Source organism: Camelus bactrianus, chromosome 14, assembly GCF_048773025.1.
Source record: "Camelus bactrianus isolate YW-2024 breed Bactrian camel chromosome 14, ASM4877302v1, whole genome shotgun sequence".
Classification (NCBI taxonomy): Eukaryota; Metazoa; Chordata; class Mammalia; order Artiodactyla; family Camelidae; genus Camelus; species Camelus bactrianus.
Genome location: NC_133552.1, coordinates 4,091,625 through 4,100,796, shown reverse-complemented (window position 1 = coordinate 4,100,796; position 9,172 = coordinate 4,091,625). Strand labels below are relative to the sequence as shown.

Genomic DNA, 9,172 nt, shown 5'->3' with positions numbered 1-9,172 from the left:
TGTCCACCTCTACTCTGCAGTTTACCCTTGTTTTCCAATGTCCCACATTTCTAAACAAGAGTGGATTTTTTTTTTCACTTTAACATCAGACGGTCACCTCCAACTCAACATTATTTGCAAGTTAAACAATCTCACCATCTCCATCTGCCTACACTTCCCTCCCTCCACCTTTCCGCCTCCCTCTTTCTTGTCAATGGCCCTTTGATTCTGTCTCCCACTCACGAAAACATGGAACTATGGTTCTCATCTGTCAGCACATTAGACTCAGCAGGAGCTTTTGAAAGGGATGACACCTGGGCCCCCACCCACACCAGGGAAATCAGACCTTGAGCCTCCCGGTTCCTCTGCCCATCCCTGGCCTGGACCACTGTTGTGCTGTCTCTTCGGTACCCCCCCACCCTCTCTCCAGCTTTTCTTTGCCCTGCACCTAGATGCCTGGAACAGCCTCTCAGCAGTTTTCCTCCTTTTACACTCTCCCACCTCTAGTCTTTCCCTAAAGTGACCGAGACTAGAAAGGTTTAAGTTTGCAAGACAGGTATTTGCAAAGCACTTTTATTCCTCTCAGCTATTATCCTGCAATTCAGGTAACAGCACTCAGGTGGGAAATGGGGTCCCTGGGTTCAGGCCCCCACCAGGCCCCTTCCTACCCAGGGCATGATTCTCGGCTCAGATCAAGTCCTGATCCCTCTAGATAAGAAGCCTTCCTGATGACTGCAGCCTCCACCCATCTTTTCTGCCTGTAAACTTCGGTAGCCCTTTTGTTCTGTAGCACTGAGTAGACAGTCCTCCAGTGTGTTGGGTTATTTTCAACTTTGACCTCGGTCATTTAATTTCCTATTTCCCCAATCTCCATGTGGGCAGATACTGGATCATATTCAGTAGCAGGCTGACTTGCATCACATGGGAACTTGGCAAGTTAATTGACCTCTCTGAACCTCGGTTTCTTCGTCAGCCAATCGAGGACAATAATACCTGCCTCACAAATTGTGAGGATTAACAAGAGAATACATTTAAAACACCTTTGCTAACTGTGAAGCGCTGTCCATCTGTAAACTGTCACTAGGTTCTCAAATTTTGTCTCAATCAGAAGTGAATGGATGAGCACTAGTACTTTGGCCAAGGTCAGCCCAAGGGCAGCCAAGGTAGGATTGAGCAAGACAGATTCCAGCCCACCTCCCCCATCTTTCAGGGAGCCTGGGGGAATCACTGATCATCTAACTGCCCAATCAGGAGAGGTCCCCCAGGCGTCACCTGTACCTTTGTCCTTGCTCCCAGCTGTCCTCTGCCAGCAGAGTCTCACAGCATCTGTTCTCCACGCCCCACATCTCCCCCTGGTACCATCAGAGGACGGTGCTGAGACCCAGGGCCACCTCCCTCCGTGGCTTCTGCTCCCCGCACAGTTCAAGCCTGGCTTCTCGAATTAGCCCTCCTCTCCCTTCTGCTTGATCATTGCATTTTCCTGCGGCTATAATTGCCCTGCCAGGGGCCTGTGAGTAATCACTCCACCCATTTCAAATCCATCAGGCCCCAGAGCAGCCGGATTCCATCTAGTACATGAGGCCTAATTGCTCCGTGATTACCCATAGGGTCAGGTGCTGGAGTGCACACAGTTTCCACCCACAGCCTGTGCAAGATTCTTGTGTGTGACAATTTCCTCCCCTTGCTTTTTTTCACCGAGCCCCCAGAGACGCCCCTGGCAGAGCTGACAGGAGTCCTCCTTCATGTATGGAGGGCTTCCTGGTTTACCCTCGGGGTGGAATCCACGGCCACCACCTCTGTGCAGTCAGCCACCATCTCACCTGGCCTCCAGGTGCATTCTGCAGCCAGGATGGCCCTCTCCCATCCTTTCTCCACACAACTGTTAAGGGGTCCTTACCGAAGGCAGGGCAGGGTCTCCTCTATTTCACAGAGGAGGCCAAGCAGGTTGGGAAGAGTTGCTCGAAGTCATACTCAAGTAGTTTAGTGGCAACTGGGGCCAAATCCAAACGTCTTTCTACCACATGCCTATAAAAGAAGGAACAGAGCTTTAAATTAAAGGTGTGGGGCGAGGGTATAACTCAGTGGTAGAGCACATGCTTAGCATGCACAAGGTCCTGGGTTCAATCCCCAGTGCCTCCTCTAAAAATAAATTAAATCTAATTACCTCTCTGACCCCTGCCCCCCCCCCAATTAAGAAAAAGACATTCAAATATTAAAAAAAAAAAAAAGGGTGTGTTTCAGGTCTGATGTCCTTCCTGGTGCCTTGTCTGATCTGCCAGGACAGTGGTCCTAGCTTGGCTGTGCTGGACCATACCCGTTAGGATAAATCCCCAACTCCTTGCTGTCCCCCTGCCTGGCCTGTGTTCTCACCATCCGGCACGCTGAGCTTCCTTCATTCCTGGCACCTGCCCAGCTCTCACAGCTCGTCGCCCTCCTCAGTTTGTATTACTCTCTCCTTCCTGCTCTCTGCTTTCCCTCAAAGCCAGCAAATGCCAACTCATCCATCAGGTGGAAGCTTAGGGGTCCAGTTCCTCCAAAGAGCTGGCCAGGTGGCCCGCTCCATACCTTTTGGTACCCTGGCCTCCCCTCCTCACAGCACTTCACGGACCTGACCCTGGTTCTTCAGTTAGTCTGCTCCGGCTGCGTGCAAGCTCTGTAGGGCAGGTTCATGTATGTGGTTCACGGTGTATCCCCCACACCCAGCACAGAGCCTGGCACACGGTGGGTGCCAACAAATGCTTCTTGACTGAACCAGTCGATTTCCCAACACTGCCACGAAGCAGCAGGAACCACAGGGGAAGTTTTTATGGCACTTCCCTTGGTCCAATGTTGATTGGTCAGGAGAGCATTTCATAGGAAGCATTAACTTTGGGCTTCAACAAAAGTCTTAATCTTTGCTTTCTAACATGTCAATGATTGCCCTAAAAATACTTCTCTCTTGCTTCATAAGTTCCCTGTAGTCTATGAATTTTGAAACACCGCCCCATTTTTCTTCTCAATAATTTTAGGTCAATTTGGGGCCAATTTCTATACTAAGTATTTTAGATACATCATCTCACTTAATCCCCCTCCCGATTGTGAAGCAGACCTCACGTTCCTTACTCGCAGCCGAGGGAGCCCCGGGGTAGCTGTGCATCAGTGAGCTGTCTCACGGCCACACGCCCGCTCACTCGTCCCTGAGGCTCCCACCCTCAGTGACCCCTTCTTGTCCCCTACCTGCAGGCTCCCTGCAGTCCTGCTGAGTTGTCCCTCTCCTAAAAAGTGGAAGTGTTTATTCATCAACCGCCTTTTAGAGTGAGCCTTGTATCCTTCTTGAGGAGAATTATTTGTGCTGCTTACCTCATAGCACAGAGCAGGGCCGCCACAGCTTTTAAAATATTCTCTATGACATCTGTTCACTCAAAAATATTCATTCAATCTCCGTAGAAAGCAAGGTTGCAGAGGCTCGAGCAGCCCCGTTGTGGAGACAGGTGAGCACATCCGTGGGCACAGAGCTCTGTCCGGGGCCAGCGCTCCAGGCTGGTTCTCTCGAGATCTCGTGCTTTTATTTCCTCCGTGGTGGGGTTGTGACTGTCACCTTCCTTGGACTCCCAGGTGTACCTGAACAGGGACCAGCAGCCCATCCGACCTTTCACAAATGCCAGCCCTCTCCATCCCAGCTACACACAGGCGATGGCCTTTCTTCTTTCTCTCTTACTGAGTCTTTCTTTGGGGTCAGAGATTAGAAAAGGGAAATTCTGGTGGGGAGGGTGTAGCTCAGTGGTAGAGCGCATGCTTAGCATGCACAAGGCCTGGGTTCCATCCCCAGTACTTCTATTAAAATAAATTAATTAAATAAACCTAATCACCCCCCTGAAAAAAAAATGGAGCATCAGAAGTCTGACATGCCCTTTAAAAAATAGCTCACACTTCAGAAAAGGGAAATTCTGTAACCCAGTTGCTATACCTGCCAAACAGGGCCTGTTACACAGCCTTTTTTAAAAGCTGCCATATTACCAGGTGAATTAATGAGGGAGAAGGGATGGACAAATGAAGCCAGCCAGCAAAATGCAGGTGCTGCACCTGGAAGCCCTAAATCGTAAAGGCCCAAGTTGGGCAACACGCGGTGTCTGCAGGGTTCCCTCCAGAGCAGAAAGACGATACTGTGTAAACGTCTTTTCAAATCAGCCCCCAAGAGAGGATGGGGGAGCTGGTGGCCTCCAGCCCTGAGAGGTAGGTTTTAACCGTTAAGCAGGTTTTCTCCCTGGGGAGCTCACAGGCTAGTGGGTCTGTCTTACTCCAAAATCTGTGTTCCGGGACTCCCAGCCTCCACATTGCTTTGACTAGCAGTGCAAGACAAAAGGAGAAGATGAAAGCATCGGGGTCCACCTGGTCCAATCTCTCCTTGTTGGTCTCCAGGGCCAGCTTCAGCAATAGGAGCCACCTCTCGTCAACGGAGGGCTGTGGAGAGAGGACAGGAAGGGAATGGTCTCCTGGCTCCTGGGACGTCCTGGGCCATGTTTCAGAACGTATCCTGCAAAGCACTGTTCACGTGTCCGTGATACCAACCTGCCCCAGAATCTTGAAAGGACCTCTGTTTATATTCACTTACCTGTGGAGCAGAGAAACAGCTGGTCTCAAGTATTCATCTTCTAAAAGCAGGAACTTGAGCACAGGTAGGAACAGCGGCTGTGTCTCCTGAGTAGGTTCCTGCCCCTTTATGAAAAGGAAAAAATACTTCCATCTGTTAGCGGCTGGAGCAGAATGAGATGGTTCTGTTCCACTTTTCTCTTTTCCAGGCCTTTTGTCATTCTTTTACCTAAAGGAAACAGGGTCAAAGAAATGGGTTTATATGACTATTTCCTCTACCAAATGTAGAAAAAATATATACTCCACTGCACACGAAAGCCTCTCCCTTTGTCACCCAAGCCCATCATTAAACTGGGGGGCCATCCCTAGAGTCCTCTCCCCAGAAAACCCGCGCACACAGCTCAGCAGACTAACACTGCCCACGATTTCATGGAGTGAGGACCCAGGGTATGGATTCCTGCTTCAGAGGGTGAGTAGAAAAGGGGTTTCGAAAGTAACACTTAGCTGCCGGCATCTTGGTTGGAATTTTAGAACTTTTAGTTGTTTTCTGTGGTCATGATTTGAAGTCCTGGGGTCAGTGACTGTTCCAGGGGGCTTGCCTCCAGCTCAGTGGCTCCTCCAGCCTCCCAAAGAGTGGGGAGAGGTGGCAGTGTCCCCCAGAAGGGAGTGTGTTCTTCCATGAGACAGTTTGTGACAACAAAAATCTTGTCCACAGAGAGCGGCTGACTTCCTCGCCTGCCAGATACTTCACATTTGTGATGCTGTCACTGGTGGCCCACAGTGGTAACAGTTGGGACCTGCGTGTAATGGGTTGGGGCTGGTTGTTTGGGGGTGCACCCCAGAGCCTCAAGCTGGCATCTCAAAGTCACCTGGCCAGTGCCGTTGTAGTGAACAGAATGAGAGGCCAGTACCGTTCAGTAGAAACAGAGTGAGATCACCCTTTGTTTACAGTAAGATTGGTAAAGAAAGGTTTTATGTGAGTTTTGTTTTTTGTTTTTTGTTTTTTTAATGGAGGTACTGGGGATTGAACCAATGCTGGGCACTCCCTCCACCACTGAGCTCTACCCACCCCCCCAAAACTTAATGTGTTTTAATCATGGCATCACATACACTCTTTATTAAGCTTCTATTGTGCAATAAATGAAAGTGTAAATTTGGGAGAAAATGAAAGGACTGGTTTCTCTTTCAAAGTTATTTCGAACAATAATCTTTAATGTATTTGCATTTTAAAAAGTGCTGTTTGAATATTGTAATTGTATTCAAATTTGTACTAAAATTGTACTAAGATGTATTAAGCACTATTGTTCTTATTTAAACTGCATGAGGGAGGGAGGGGACCATAAATAATGAGCATGCATTTCCTGAGCTGGCAGCCACCCAGCAGCAAGGCCCATGAGGAAGGAAGGAGGGGCTGTCTGCGCCCACAGGTTTCAGGGGTTCAGGAAAGAACCTGGCCCTGGAAATGGTCCTTCACTTCATGCCTGAAAGTACACACAAAGGTATTTGGGTGCCTGGAAAAAAAAATAGCAAATATTCCAGGAAGGCAGGTGTGAAGCCCCCGAGAGCCTCAGGGGAAGGCTGGGCTTACTTCAAGTCCCTGCTGTGCGAGTCTGGGAGAGTCTGGCTGGAGATGCAGATGCGAGAGTTCTGAACTAGATTTTTAGGACCTTTAGCAATTTAAAGGCCACCACCCAGACAGTTTTACATTTCTGAGGCCTATCACCAGCCTTCTGGGCGCCAGCACCCGGCACTCTCCAGGGCCCGCCCTGGGGCTGCAGGGCCCCCTCCCTACCCCAGCCGCAGTGAGCCTGGGCCCTGCCTCTCCCTCCTCGTCCCTGTCCCTTGTCTCCTATCGTCCCCCTCCGAGCACTTCCTTCATAAATCCTGCCCACAGATGCTGTCTCAGGTCTGCTCTGGTGAAGCAAGATTCAAAGCAAACAGCGTATCTCTGCCGCCACCACCCCGGCCCGGACCCTCTCCAGTTTCTTGTTCTCCAGAAGCAACGATTTTACATTCATCTCAGCCTTTTTTCCCTTTGTTTTTGATATGTTCCTTTACGTCTCTAAATAACATTTTCATAGTGCTACTTCCTGATTTTTCAGTTTTAGGCCTTTTTTGTTGACTTTCCCTTAAGGAATATGAAGACTGTCACACACACACCCATTTCCCCTTTCTCCTAAACGGCTATGAAACGGCAATACTCCTAGGTGCCCTTACACAGCATTTACCAGGTGCCAGGCATTGTTCTAAGCATTTCACGCATGTTAATTCACTCACTACTCCCCCAAACCCTATGCAATAGGTGTTATGGTCCCCATTTTACAGAGAAGAAAATTGAGTTCGAGGGACCGGAGCAGCCCCCCCCACACAGCTCAAAAGCAGATTATTATGACTGCGGACAGATTTGGGCCGAGGCAGTCTGGCCTCAGGGTCTGTGCTCTCAATCACCACGTTATCCTGCTGGGATTACACCGCAGATTTAGCTAGACCAGTCTTCAGTGTTTTTATTAGTATGATTATGTCAGTGCTATCAGCAGCTGGTCCATGCAGTAAACTGAGATTTCTCTTTACTTCTTGCAAAATTTTTAATGTACCCAGAGTTAAAAACTGTTTTTTGTTTGTTGACCTGCTTTTTTGCCTTTTGTACCTACCTCTAATTCAACCTGTCCTCCCCTCAGTCGTCTAACCCCACCCACCCAAAGTGCTCCAACACGCCAGGTGTCCTGTCAGCTTTACCTTCTAGAAGTTTCTCCCAGCACACTCTGACGTTCCAGTGTGGACCTGCTGTTCCCAGGACCTGCTGCAGAAACTAGAAACTTGGAGGATCCCCTCCTCCTCCTCCAGGTTCTGACACCTCACAAGGAGACAGTGCCCTGTCTGCTGCGACCTATTTTCACCACTGGGCTGGGCACAGAACGGGCGCTTGTAATCTGGAAACCCATGTCCCGCATCCTTGGAGATTTTCTCAAATTACTTCTTAAATGCTGCCCTTAATCCTCCAATGTTCTCATCTGCTCATTCCTATTTTTCTTTTCTTTTTGCTCTATTTTCCAGGAGACTTCCCCAGTTTTATCTTCTAAATTTTCTTTTGAGTTTTTAAAATATTCTATACTATTTTTATGTCCTTGCAGTTTCTGCTATCATGTTTAAGGTTTTCTTATTTGCTCTCTTCTTTTTTTAACACATATATTTTCTATTTATCAATTTTTATCTGTCTCTCATTCTATCCTGTGCTCTGGCTTCTGTCCTTGGTTCTCTGGTGAACACTTGCCCACGTTTACTTATTTATTTATTTTTAAGACATAATTGATTTACCATATCATGCAAGCTTCAGGTGTACAATGTAGTGATTCACAGTTTTTAAAGATCATGCTCTATTTGTAAGTATTATGAAATGCTGGCTATACTCCTCGTGCTGCACAGTGTATCCTGACAGTTTGTTTCTTTTATACATAATAGTTTGTACCTCTTAATCCCCTGTCCCTTTCTTGCCCCTGCCCCCTTTCCTCTCCCCACTGGTAACCACTAGTTTGTCCTCTATTTCTGTGGGTCTGGGTCTGTTTCCGTTTTATTTATTTATCTAATGGAGGGACTGGGGATTGAACCCATGACCTTGTGTGCTCTAAGCACACACTGTATCACTGAGCTCTACTCTCCCCCCATTTCTTTTTGTTACATTCACTAGTTTATTTTTTAGACTCCATATATAAGTGATACCATACAGTATTTGTCTTTCTCTGTCTAACATTTCACTAAGCATAATATTCTCTAGGTCCATCCACGTTGCTGCAATGGCAGATATTTCAGGGTTTTTTTGGCTGAGTAGTATTCCATTGTGTGTATATATATACACTGCATCTTCTTTATCCATTCATCTGTTGGTGGGCACTTCACTTGAGTGGCTTCCGTGTCTTGGCTATTGTAAGTAGTGCTGCTGTGAACACATGTATCTTTTCAAAATAGTGTTTTGGGGCTTTTTTGAAATATATCCAGGAGTGGAATTGATGGATCACTAATTATTAGAGAAATGCAAATCAAAACCACAATGAGATATCACCTCACACCGGTCAGAATGGCTAACATCAAAAAGTCTACAAATAACAAACGTTGGCAAGGATGTGGAGAAAAGGGAACCCTTGTGCACTAGTGGTGGGAATGCAAATTGTTGCAGCCACTGTGGAAAACAGTATGGAGGTTCCTTAAAAAAACTGACGTTGCCCAGGGCTTGCTGCTGCTTTACAAACCCGGGTTTGCCCTGGAGCCGTATTTCATCTGAGAAGAAACCCTACAGAGCCATCTTGTGGTGGGAAAAAGACACACAGGTATCAGCATAAAACTTGGATTTTATATGACACCGGCAGGTGTCAAGACATCTGCATCCTCCTGTATGCTTGATTCCTCCCCTTCAGTCGGGCAGCGTTTTAAAGTGGTCGGCAAATGTTTACAGCAATCCACCCTTGTCCCGCTAACACATTTACCACAGGTAATTAACTTAACTACCTGATAAAAATGTTACTGGCGTGCTGTAACACTCGCTGTTGTCTGAAGAGACTTTGACTGACAGTTACTCACACTGGTCCTTGGTTATCTTTATAGGCACATAATCAGATCCAAGTTTGGTCAT

At 47.6% G+C, this 9,172-nt stretch overlaps 1 long non-coding RNA gene across 1 annotated transcript in view; it reads right to left on the bottom strand.

The window, feature by feature from the left end:
- Positions 1-1,057: 1,057 nt before the first annotated feature.
- Positions 1,058-9,172, bottom strand: part of LOC141579739 (uncharacterized) — a 37,671-nt gene continuing 29,556 nt past the window's right edge. Inside the window, exons 3-5 of the long non-coding RNA XR_012511611.1 lie at positions 4,571-4,777; positions 3,319-4,419; positions 1,058-2,004 (exon numbers count right to left, since the gene is read on the bottom strand). This is a non-coding gene — a long non-coding RNA (uncharacterized LOC141579739). The remainder of the gene's footprint in view (positions 2,005-3,318; positions 4,420-4,570; positions 4,778-9,172) is intronic.